The sequence below is a fragment of the Chiloscyllium plagiosum genome, unplaced genomic scaffold, assembly GCF_037043375.1.
Source record: "Chiloscyllium plagiosum isolate Xiang-an unplaced genomic scaffold, Cpla_swu_hap1 HiC_scaffold_3, whole genome shotgun sequence".
Taxonomy (NCBI): Eukaryota; Metazoa; Chordata; class Chondrichthyes; order Orectolobiformes; family Hemiscylliidae; genus Chiloscyllium; species Chiloscyllium plagiosum.
In genome coordinates this window covers 16,092,294-16,104,596 of record NW_028270141.1, presented here as the reverse complement: position 1 = coordinate 16,104,596, position 12,303 = coordinate 16,092,294, and positions in this window count along the sequence as shown.

Here is a 12,303-nt window from a genome sequence, read left to right as displayed (position 1 = left end):
GCATTCATTTTATTTTCTTCAACTTAATGGAAAACAAATTTGAGCAGGGTGTGTGGAACAGCAACCAATCTAACACTGTTAATTATTTACTGGGTGAGCTAGGTTAAAGTTACTCAATAAGTAAACAGACACAGAGAATAATAATTCAACTCATGTCAGTAAACGTAAAAGTTACAGTCACCATCGTCCTGCTGCACCATTAGAGAGAGACAACTGGTGGTGGCTTAACCTGAGGGTCACCATGCCTCAGGTTAAACTACATCAAGACCGGAAGTCCACATTGAGGCCATGCCAGGCCGAGAGACCACTAGATACCGCCAGAAGACCACCATGACAGGCTGCGAGACTGCCAAGCTGGGCTGCTGGGAAATCGCCATATCGGGCCGAGAGGACGCCATGATGGAGCGTTAGGAGGTCACCACGCCAGGCTGAGAGGACGCCATGATGGGGCACTGGGAGATCACCATGTCAGATCAAGAGGACGTCATGATGGGGCGCTGGGAGATCACCATGCCAGGCTGAGAGGACGTCATGATGGGGCGCTGGGAGATCACCATGCCAGGCTGAGAGGACGCCATGTTGGGGCTCTGGGAGATCACCATGCCGGGCCGAGAGGAAGCCACGATGGGGCACTGGGAGATCACCACACCGGGCCGAGAGGATACCATGATGGGGCACTGGGAGATCACCACGCCGGGCCGAGAGGATACCATGATGGGGCACTGGGAGATCCCCATGCCGGGCCAAGAGGATACCATGATGGGGCACTGAGAGAACACCATGCCGGGCCGAGAGGATACCATGATGGAGCACTGGGAGATCACCACGCCGGGCCGAGAGGATACCATGATGGGGCACTGAGAGATCACCACGCCGGGCCAAGAGGATACCATGATGGGGCACTGGGAGATCACCACGCCGGGCCGAGAGGATACCATGATGGGGCACTGGGAGATCACCACGCCGGGCCGAGAGGATACCATGATGGGGCACTGGGAGATCACCACGCCGGGCCGAGAGGATACCATGATGGGGCACTGGAAGATCACAACGCTGGGCTGAGAGGATACCATGATGGGGCACTGGAAGATCACCACACCAGGCCGAGAGGATACCATGATGGGGCACTGGGAGATCACAACGCTGGGCCGAGAGGATACCATGATGGGGCACTGGGAGATCACCACGCCGGGCTGAGAGGATACCATGATGGGGCACTGGGAGATCACCACGCCGGGCCGAGAGGATACCATGATGGGCACTGGTAGATAACCACACCGGGCCGAGAGGATACCATGATGGGGCGCTGGGAGATCACCACGCCGGGCTGAGAGGATACCATGATGGGCACTGGTAGATAACCACACCGGGCCGAGAGGATACCATGATGGGGCGCTGAGAGAACACCATGCCGGGCCGAGAGGATACCATGATGGGGCGCTGGGAGATCACCACGCCGGGCCGAGAGGATACCATGATGGGGCGCTGGGAGATCACCATGCCGGGCCAAGAGGATACCATGATGGAGCGTTGGGAGGTCACCATGCCGGGCCAAGAGGATACCATGATGGAGCACTGGGAGATCACCATGCCGGGCCGAGAGGATACCATGATGGGGCACTGGAAGATCACCACGCCAGGCCAAGAGGATACCATGATGGGGCACTGGGAGATCCCCATGTCAGGCTGAGAGGAAGCCATGATGGGGCACTGGGAGATCATCACGCTGTGCCTGGAAGATGCCATGTTGGGCTATTGGGTGATTGCCACGCCAGGCCGAGGGGACGCCATGATCAGACTGGCAGATTTGGATTTAATAACGATGAGCTCCAGATGCCAGTTGTTCATCACAGTGAAGTTTGCTGGCTGATTCCAATGCTAGTTTTGTCTGCCACTAAGCTCTCGTAAAAGATGAAGCAACATGAGGCAGGAGTCAAGGATTGACTAAGGCCTAACTGAACCTTTCGAATCTTTTTAAAGTGCCAGGAAAATCTTTGCTGTTTGCACTTCCTGTCGAAAAACCAGACTGTTCTCTTTATGGAATGGTCAACAGTGACACATTGAAAGATATCTGCTTAAACAACTAAAGACTTGTGCTAATTGGGCAGAGCATTTACATCACCAACTCTGCACATTTCATCAACAATCTTATGCAGAGTCCAACAAGCTGAAGTCACTGGCTTTCAATTTGACAGACCTAATGGCACACTTAGGAAAATCAAGAATGATAAATCCCCAGGCCAAACCGAGACCACCATTCCAGAACAATGTGAAGCTGGAAAGCTGACAACTGTAAACAATGTGATACCAAGAGACATTGGTCACACATGTACAAGACATCTGCTTCCAAACACCAATCCAGACCAACGAGATGTACAACATCACAACACTGGCAGTTAGGAAAGTATAAAGAAGGTGCACAACACAAAAAGAGAATCAGAGTCCACCAGGAGTATATTTCACAAGGTAATCAAGCTTTTACACATTGCTAATCACACTCACCATGTCAATGATACAGAAGCTTTTATAACCATGAAGATCCATAGTCCTTAAAAGGTGGATTACGCACAGAGAAAGTTAAATTCTAAACTAAATCTAAATGGGAGCTAGCGCAAAACATCTTGAAAGAGATGTAACTCAACAAGTAACAAGATACTCCTTTTCAGCTGCGTTTGATGCTCTAGACAACGATGTTGAAGAAGATCTCAAGGTTCATATACTACAGTTTGGCTAAAGCCAGTGTGAACAGTTGGAATTGGCAACTTGTAAAGATGAGCAACTACAAGCTCTGCAAAAGATCATTATCCAGTGATGAGTTGACATTGTTGATGAAGTATCTGAGAAGATGTGCTCACTTTAAACATGCAGTGATGAAATCAGTAGACCACAACACTTCATTTTCAAGGTCAAACAAGCCCTAATACCAAAACAATTACACTGAGGTATATTTCCACATTGCACCAGAGATACATGGGTATTAAAGACATATCAGGGACATATCCTTTTTACTTTGTGATAAGGGGACTAGCAGGGATGGCAGTGCAGGGAGAACAATGTTCCTCCTGCATGATGTTTGAGGTGATGGACGCCATTAGTGTCCCATCCAAGTACATCTGCAGGAAGTTCACCTAACTCTCACTCCTCCAAGACTGTGCTGAGGAACTGGAGCGGGAGCTGGATGAACTTCAGATCATTCGGGAGGCAGAGGCTGTGATAGATAGGAGTTACAGGGAAGTAGTTACTCCTGAGCAAGAAGAAAGCTGGGTGACTGTTCGAAGGGGGAAAGAACAGTCAGTGGAGGGATCCCCTGTGGTCGTTCCCCTGAAAGACATGTATACCGTTTTGGATACTGCTGAGGGGGACGACTTGCCAGGGATATGCAGTGGGGCCCAGGTCTCTGGCACAGAGCCTGTCCCTGTTGCACAGAAGGGAAGGAAGGAAAGGAGGAGAGTGTTAGTCATTGGGGACTCTTTGGTTAGAGGCTCAGATAGAAGGTTTGTTGGGACCGAACGAGGCTCACAGTTGGTGTCTTGCCTCCCAAGTGCCAGGGTCCGTGATGTTTTGGATCGTATCTTTGGGGTCCTGAAGGTAAAGGGTGACCAGCCTCAAGTCGTTGTCCATGTAGTTACCAACGACATAGGTAGAAAGAGTGATAGGGATGTAAGGCAGGATTTCAGGGAGCTGGGGTGGAAGCTGAGAGCTAGAACAAACAGAGTTGTTATCTCTGGTTTGTTACCCGTGCCAATGATAGCGATGCAAGGAATAGGGAGAGATATCAGCTGAACACGTGGCTGCCAGGATGGTGCAGGAGAGAGGGTTTCAGGTACTTGGATAATTGGGGCTCATTCTGGGGAAGGTGGGACTTGTACAAACAGGACGGTCTTCACTTGAACCAGAAGGGTACTAATATCCTGGGTGGGAAATTTGCTGGTGCTATTCAGGTGGGTTTAAACTAGCTCAGCAGGGGGGTGGGAACTGGAGGTGTAGTTGCAGTGCACAGGAGGATGAGAGTAGGAAGGACAGGGACAGGATTTCAGGGTCACAGCGATGTGCTGGCAGACAGCAAAGTGGTTTGAAGTGTGTCTATTTCAACACCAGAAGTATCCGAAATAAGGTAGGTGATCTTGCAGCATGGACAGGTACCTGGGACTTCGATGTTGTGGCCATTTCAGAGACATGGATAGAAACAAGGTGAGGAATAGGTGTTGCAGGTTCCAGGGTTTAGATCTTTCATTAAAAACAGGTAAGGCTGTAAAAGTGGGGGAGGCGTGGCCTTGTTAGTCAAGGATAGTATAACAGTGACTGAGAGAAGTTTTGGTGATGACTCGTCTTTTGAGGTAGTGTGGGCTGAGGTTAGAAACAGGAGAGGGGAAGTTACACTGCTTGAAGTTTTTTATAGGCCTCCACAGAGTTCCAGGGAGGTGGAAGAGAGGATTGGCAAAATTATTCTCAGTAGGAGTGAAAGGAACAGGGTGGTCATTATGGGGGACTTTAACTTCCCCAACATTGACTGGAAATGCTATAACTCTAGTACATCGGATGGATCAGTTTTTGCCCAATATGTACAGGAGGGTTTCCTGACACAGTATGTCGAAGGGCCGACAAGAGGGGAGGCCACATTGGATCTGGTGCTTGGTAATGAACCAAGCCAGATGTTTGATTTAGTTGTAGGTGAGCACTATGGAGACAGTGACCATAATTCAGTTACATTTAGTTGAGCGATGGAAAGGGACAGCTGCATGCCATAAGTCAAGAGTTGTCGATGGGGCAAGGGCAATTATAATGCGATTAGGCTAGAATTAGGATACATAGAATGGGGTAGCAAAATGCAGGAGATGCAGACAATGGAAATGTGGAGCTGGTTTAAGGAACAGATATTGCATGTCCTTGATAGGTATGTGCCTGTCAGGCAGGGAGGAAGTGATAAGGTAAGGGAACTGTGGTTTACTGCAGAAATTGCATCTCTTATTAAAAAAAGAGGAGGCCTATGTGTTGATGAGGCGATGGAGAGTTACAGATCAGCTGGAAGGATTTAAAGAGAGAGTTAATAAGAGCAAAAAGAGGACACGAGCAGTCTTTAGCAAATAAAATAAAGGAGAACCCTAAAACTTTCTATAGGTATGTGAGGAATAAAAGGGCGATTAGGGTAGGAATAGGGCCAGTCAAAGACAGAAGTGGGAAGTTGAGTGTGGACCCTGTGGAGATCGGAGAGGTGCTAAACGAACATTTCTCATGGGTTTTCATTCAGGAAAAGGAGAGTATTGTGGAAGAGACGAAAGAGGTACGAGATATTAGACTAGAAAGGATCGAGATTAGTTACAAACAGGTGTTATCAATTCTAGAAGAAGTGAAAGTAGACAAGTCCCATGGGCCGGATGGGATTTATCCGAGGATTCTCTGGGAAGCTAGGGAGGATATAGCAGAGCCTTTGGCTTTGATATTTGAGTCATCATTGTCTACAGATTTAGTACCAGAGGTCTGGAGGATTGCAAATGTTGTGCCCTTGTTCAAGATGACCCAGGTAATTATAGACCAGTGAGCCTTACTTCTGTTATAGGAAAGGTTTTGGAAAGGATTATAAGATATAAGATTTATAATCATCTAGCAAACAACAAGTTGATTACGAATAGTCAACATGGTTTCGTCAAGGGCAGGTCGTGTCTCAGAAACCTCATTGAGTTTTTTGAGAAGGTGACCAAGCATGTAGATGAGGGTAGGGCAGTTGACGTGGTGTACATGGACTTCAGTAAAGCCTTTGATAAGGTTCCACATGATAGGCTGATGGAGAAAATGCAGAGGCATGGAATTGAGGGTGATTCAGCAGTTTGGATGTGAAACTGGCTTTCTGTAAGAAGGCAGTGAGTGGTGGTTGATGGAAAATATTCAGCCTGGAGTCCAGTTACTAGTGGTGTGCCACAAGGATCTGTTTTGGGACCACTGCTGTTTGTCATTTTTATAAATGACTTAGACGCAGGCATAAGTGGATGGATGAGTAAATTTGCAGAATACACTAAAGTCGGAGGAGTAGTGGACAGTTTGGAAGAATGTTACAGGTTGCAGGGAGACTTGGATAAAATGCAGAATTGGGCTGGGAGGTGGCAAATGGTGTTCAATGCAGCTAAAAGTGAGGTGATGCACTTTGGGAAGAATAACAGAAAGGCAGAATACTGGGTCAATGGAAAGATTCTTGGTCGTGTGGATGTGCAGAGGGATCTTGGAGTCCATGTACATCGATCCCTGAAAGTTGCCACCCAGGTGGATAGTGCTGTTAAGAAGGCATATGGTGTGTTAGGTTTCATTTGTAGAGGGATTGAGTTCCGGAGCCGCAATGTCATGCTGCAACTATACAAAATGCTGGCCACACTTGGAATATTGTGAACAGTTCTGGTCCCTATATTTCGGGAAGAATGTGGAAGCATTGGAATAGGTGCAGAGGAGATTTACCAGGATGTTCCCTGGTCTGGAGGGAGGGTCTTATGAAGAAAGGCTGAGAGACTTGAGTCTGTTCTCATTGGAAAGCAGAAGGCTAAGAGGGGATTTGATCGAGACATACGGATGATCAGAGGATTAGATAGGGTAGACAGTGAAAGTCTTTTTCCTAGGATGATGACGTCAGCTTGTACGAGGGGGCATAACTACAAATTGAAGGGTGATAGATTTAAGAGAGATGTCAGAGGCAGGTTCTTTATGCAGAGAGTGGTAAGGGTGTGGAATGCCCTACTTGCTAATGTAATCAACTCAGCCACATTAGGGAGATTTAAACAATCTTTAGATCAGCACTTGGATGATTTTGGGATAGTGTAGGGGGATGAGTTGAGAATAGTTCACAGGTCAGCATAACACCGAGGGCTGAAGGGCCTGTTCTGCATTGTATTGTTCTACGTTCTATGTTCTAAGACATAAGGCAACTTGTCTACTAACTGGCAGGGGATGTATTGGGATATTCAATGACTCATGAACGCAGGTGAGGCATGTCAACTGTATCAACCCCAGCAGTGGAGGGAGGGTCTCTGCACCTTTATAATTTTTCATCCACTCCTTGGGCAAAAGTAGCAAAATAATTATTGACAATGCTTATTATTGATTACTTATCTAAACTTGTTATAGATTACTTATGTCAATTTCCAATCGTCAGTGACTTAGCAACACAATGAACATAACTGCTGCTGAAACAGTGAGTGCTCCTTCCAGTATATTTCATGGCCTAGATCAAATACCATTTGACAACAGACCATAGTGCACTAGCTAGCCGTACCAGCGCCCCCATATTAATGACATAAGCCAAAGATAAGAAAAAGAAAAAGTAAAAATGAAGGCAAAGTTCATCACAGATTAATTTCCGTTCAGGGAATGCTGCTTAAAATGACAAATACTGGATTATGTGGACATGGTGACCGAAGAAGACCTCCACGCTGGGACCAGACTGCCAAAGCAAGGCCGCCCCTGGAGGACACGGTACCCCCCATGGGAAAACCGAGAGCACTACTCCGGGACAAAGTAACCCCCATGCCAAACCGAGACCACCCCTCTGGGACAAAGTAACCCCCATGCCAAACCAAGACCACCCCTCCGGGACAAGTTAACCCCCATGCCAAACCGAGACCACCCCTCTGGGACAGGGTAACCCCCATGGCAAACTGAGACCAAGCATCCAGGACATGGTAACCCCCATGCCAAACTGAGACCACCCCTCTGGGACAAGGTAACCACCATGCCAAACCGAGACCACCCCTCCGGGACAAGGTAACCCCCATGCCAAACCAAGACCACCCCTCCAGGACAAGTTAACCCCAATGCCAAACACAGACCACCCCTCTGGGACAGGGTAACCCCCATGGCAAACCGACCCACCCCTCTGGGACAAGGTAGCCCCCAGGCAAACTGAGAACCCCCCCCCCTCCAGGACAAGATAAATAACATGCCGCACCAAGACCATCCCTCCAGGACAAGGTAAACCTCATGACTAAATGAGAACACCCCTTGAGGACAACGTAATCGTCATGGCAAACCGAGGCCACCCCTCCAGGACAAGGTAACCACCATGGCAAACCGAGACCACCTCTCCGGGACATGGTAACCACCATGGCAAACTGAGGCCACCCCTCCAGGACAAGGTAACCACCATGGCAAACCGAGACCACCTCTCCGGGACAAGGTAACCCCCATGGCAAACTGAGATCACCCTCTAGAACAAGGTAACCCTCATGGCAAACCGAGACCACCCCTCTAGGACAAGGTAACCACCATGGCAAACCGAGGCCACCCCTCCAGGACAAGGTAACCACCATTGTAAACCGAGACCACCTCTCCGGGACAAGGTAACCACCATGGCAAACTGAGATCACCCTCTAGAACAAGGTAACCCTCATGGCAAACCGAGACCACCTCTCCGGGACAAGGTAACCACCATGGCAAACTGAGGCCACCCCTCCAGGACAAGGTAACCACCATTGTAAACCGAGACCACCTCTCCGGGACAAGGTAACCACCATGGCAAACTGAGATCACCCTCTAGAACAAGGTAACCCTCATGGCAAACCGAGACCACCTCTCCGGGACAAGATAACCCCTACGGCAAACCGAGACCACCCCTCCAGGACAAGGTAACCCCCATGGCAAACCGAGACCACCCCTCCGGGACAAGGTAACTCCCATGGCAAACCGAGACCACCCCTCCGGGACAAGGTAACCCCCATGGCAAACCGAGACCACCTCTCCGGGACAAGGTAACCCCCATGGCAAACCGAGACCACCCTCTGGGACAAGATAACCCCTACGGCAAACCGAGACCACCCCTCCGGGACAAGGTAACTCCCATGGCAAACCGAGACCACCCCTCCGGGACAAGGTAACCCCCATGGCAAACCGAGACCACCCTCTGGGACAAGGTAACCCCCATGGCAAACCGAGACCACCCTCTGGGACAAGGTAACTCCCATGGCAAACCGAGACCACCCTCTGGGACAAGGTAACTCCCATGCCAAACTGAGACCACCCCTCCAGGACAAGGTAACCACCATGCCGATCTGAGATTGCTACACTGGGCTGTTTAAATGCCCAGTGTTATGGATTCCACAGGATTCCCCATGCACACCTCAAATATATGCTGGAGTAATATCTGTTTGGCCATCGGTAAATCTGTCATTAACAGTGTGAGGATAATAGGTTGTGGGATAGTAATTAATATGGATAATTGCATGGGGATTGTTTTTTTTCTTGTTGGAGATTCTAAATGTCCTGGTTATCGTTTTTTTTTATTTATTCCCCACATTACCGCCTCACTGTGGCAGTGCTTATATGTTCCCAGCACCCGTGTTGTGTGTGTGCAGGTGTGAGAGACAGTGACAGACAACAACTACACACATCTTTATTCAATTCTCACCACCATGAAGAAAGGAAAAATCAAATAGAGTTGGAGGGGGAAATAAAACACGCCACTCCCTTCAGTGCCCACCTCCCCCTGAAAGTCTCGAGGGTGTTGGTGGACACCGCGTGCTCCTTCTCCAGAGACACCCGGGCACGGAGGTAAACACAGGAGAGGGGCAGGCAATCGGCCACAACGACCCCCTCCACAGCCCACTGCCTGGACTTGGTTATGGCCAATGTGGCCAGGCCCAGGAGCAGACCCATGAGAAGTTCCTCTAACCTGTCCTCCCCACCTCTGCACAGAGTGGCATGGAGATTGTGCGCAGGAGGTGCAATATGCAAAGTGATTAATTGATCAAAAATAACAAACCATTGCAGGCAAAGAATAATCAAAAAATCCAAAATGTGCAGCATTATATAAACAAAGTAACAAATTAAAGAATTCAGCTGGAAATCTTTTTCACTGAAGTCATGCAAAGAAGTAAATTGCTCCTTTACATCTTGATGTTGTTCACTTTGTTTTTATTATCCACCAGTCTTGTTGCAATTAATGATGTTGATGATTCATTTCTAGAAATAAACATGAACCTGCAATTACCCATGTAAATTGCAATATTATTTGGATCCAACATTGTGGTTGTCAGGAACCCCCCCCCCCCCAAGGGACTAATTAGCAATTTTCACTTCAGGCAAGTTAGTAATGGATGCTGATGGCTAATTGAACTGCAGTACTTTGAAAATACTGTCACTCTTTCACTAAAGGGGGAGTTTTGCCCCAGAATTATTTGAACTTTCTTCCTTATTTATTTATTCATTCACAGCATGTGGTTATCATTGGCAAGGTCAACAATTATTGGTTCAACCCATCTTAATTTCCCTTGAGAAGATGATGGTGAACTGCCTCTTGACCTGTTGTTGTCTAGATGGTGCATGTGCAGTAAAATCTAAGTGCTGCTAGGAAGGGGAATCCAGAACCTTAGCACACTGACAATGTAGGAATGATGATATCCCCAAGTCGGAAAGGTGTATAACATGGAGGGAAACTTGGGGGAAGTAGTGTCCTTGCAGTATCATTATTGCCCTTTTTCCAATAGAAGTTATGTTTTGGGTTTAATTTAGGGGATGTAAGCATTGCTAGCCTTTCCTCTGTTTCATCTGATGAAACATGTTGTTGGTGCTTCTCTCATCCAGGCAAGTGGAGAGTATTCCATCAAATTCCTGATTTGCGTCCTGCAGATATTGAAGTTTATTACGGGATGGGTGGTGAGGACTCAGTGTGTCAGTGGCCATTCCAGTTAAGTAATTCAGCAATGACGATTGCCATGAAATTTCAAGGGGAGATGGTTAGATTCACACTTCTTGAATCGAGACTATGGCACCCGTGTGGCATGGATGTCCCTTGTCACTCACCAACCCCCAACTGTGAATATGGACATGGGCTGCTTCATTTTCTGAGGAATTACTAATGGAACTGAGTGACCACTGTGTAATCACCAGCAAATGTTCCACTCCTGAGCTTGTGGTGGAGGGACAGTCACCAATGAAGCGAATGAAGATAGAAGGACTTTGTCACAATCCTGTGGAGTCCTGAAAATTACTCCAATGGTTAGATTTTACCCCCATAATTCTGCTAAAAGAAAAAAAACATAGGCTGCTGCAAGTGTCAGCTAATAACTGTAAGGCCAATAGAACATCTGAACGTTTAACAGCAGTTAGAACCAACAATCTTCACCCATAAAACATGTGCATTGAAAAAGAAAAGAAATGTAATGGTGGAGAAGGATATAAAGCTGAAAGGGAAGACATAAGGACTTGAGGCTGTTTTCATTAGAGAGAAGAAATTTGAGAGGTGACTTAATTGAGACATGCAAGATAATCAGAGGGTTAGATAGGGTGGACAGATAGACCCTTTTTCCTCAGATGGTGATGGTTAGCACGAGGGAACATAGCTTTAAATTGAAGATTGATAGATATAGGAAAAATGTCGGAGGTAGTTTCTTTACTCAGAGAGTAGTAGGGCGTGGAACGGTCTACCTGCAACAGTAGTAGACTCGGCACCTTTAAGGGCATTTAAATGGTCATTGGATAGACAACTGGATGCAAATGGAATAGTGTAGGATAGATTAGGCTTCAGATTGGTTTCACAGGTCGGCGCAACATTGAGGGCCAAAGGGCCTATACTGCGCTGTAATGTTCTATGTTCTATGTTCTAAAATGGATCAGAACAAAGCAAAAAGGAAAAGTAAGTAAATAGAGGGAAACGCATTGGATTTGGAGAGAAAGAAAACAGGCTGAAGGGAAAATTAAATAAAATTTTATGTTTAGAAGATCTCTAATCATGATTTGTGACTTGGAGGTAAAAGGTTTCATGACTAAATTTTTCCCCTTTATAAGCCATTGCAGGGAAATAGTAAATCCGCTCCTTAAATGAGATGCTAAATGCTGTAAGTAGTAGCTTTAACTTTCTGTGATGAATTTAATGTGTCATTTAAGGTGGTAACTCTGCAATTTTGTAAAATCCATGGGGAACAGAGGGAAAAAATGTTGCTTTTTTGTGAAACTGGTTGAGCAGGTAATTGAACATCTAACAACTTGTACTGATTCACAATTCACAGGCTAGCATTTCCTCACCACAAGTCTCTGGAAGATTTACACGTTAGCAAAGCATGCATCAATTAACTGGATAAATGCACCAATCACATTATACCTGTCGCAGAAGCTGGGACATTATTGCATTCTCAAAGAAGACTACAGGGGGAGTTGTGTCTTTTTTCTTAGTGTACTATATTGCAGCTTGTTCATAATGATTACTTGAATAATTCTAATTATTTATTTTAAGGCCAAGATAATCAGAAGTTTTTTTTAAATCAGCCCCACAATTCCAAGATCCTCGTAGTAATCCTAAAAGATTATCAGGTTCATTCTGTCCATATTCCA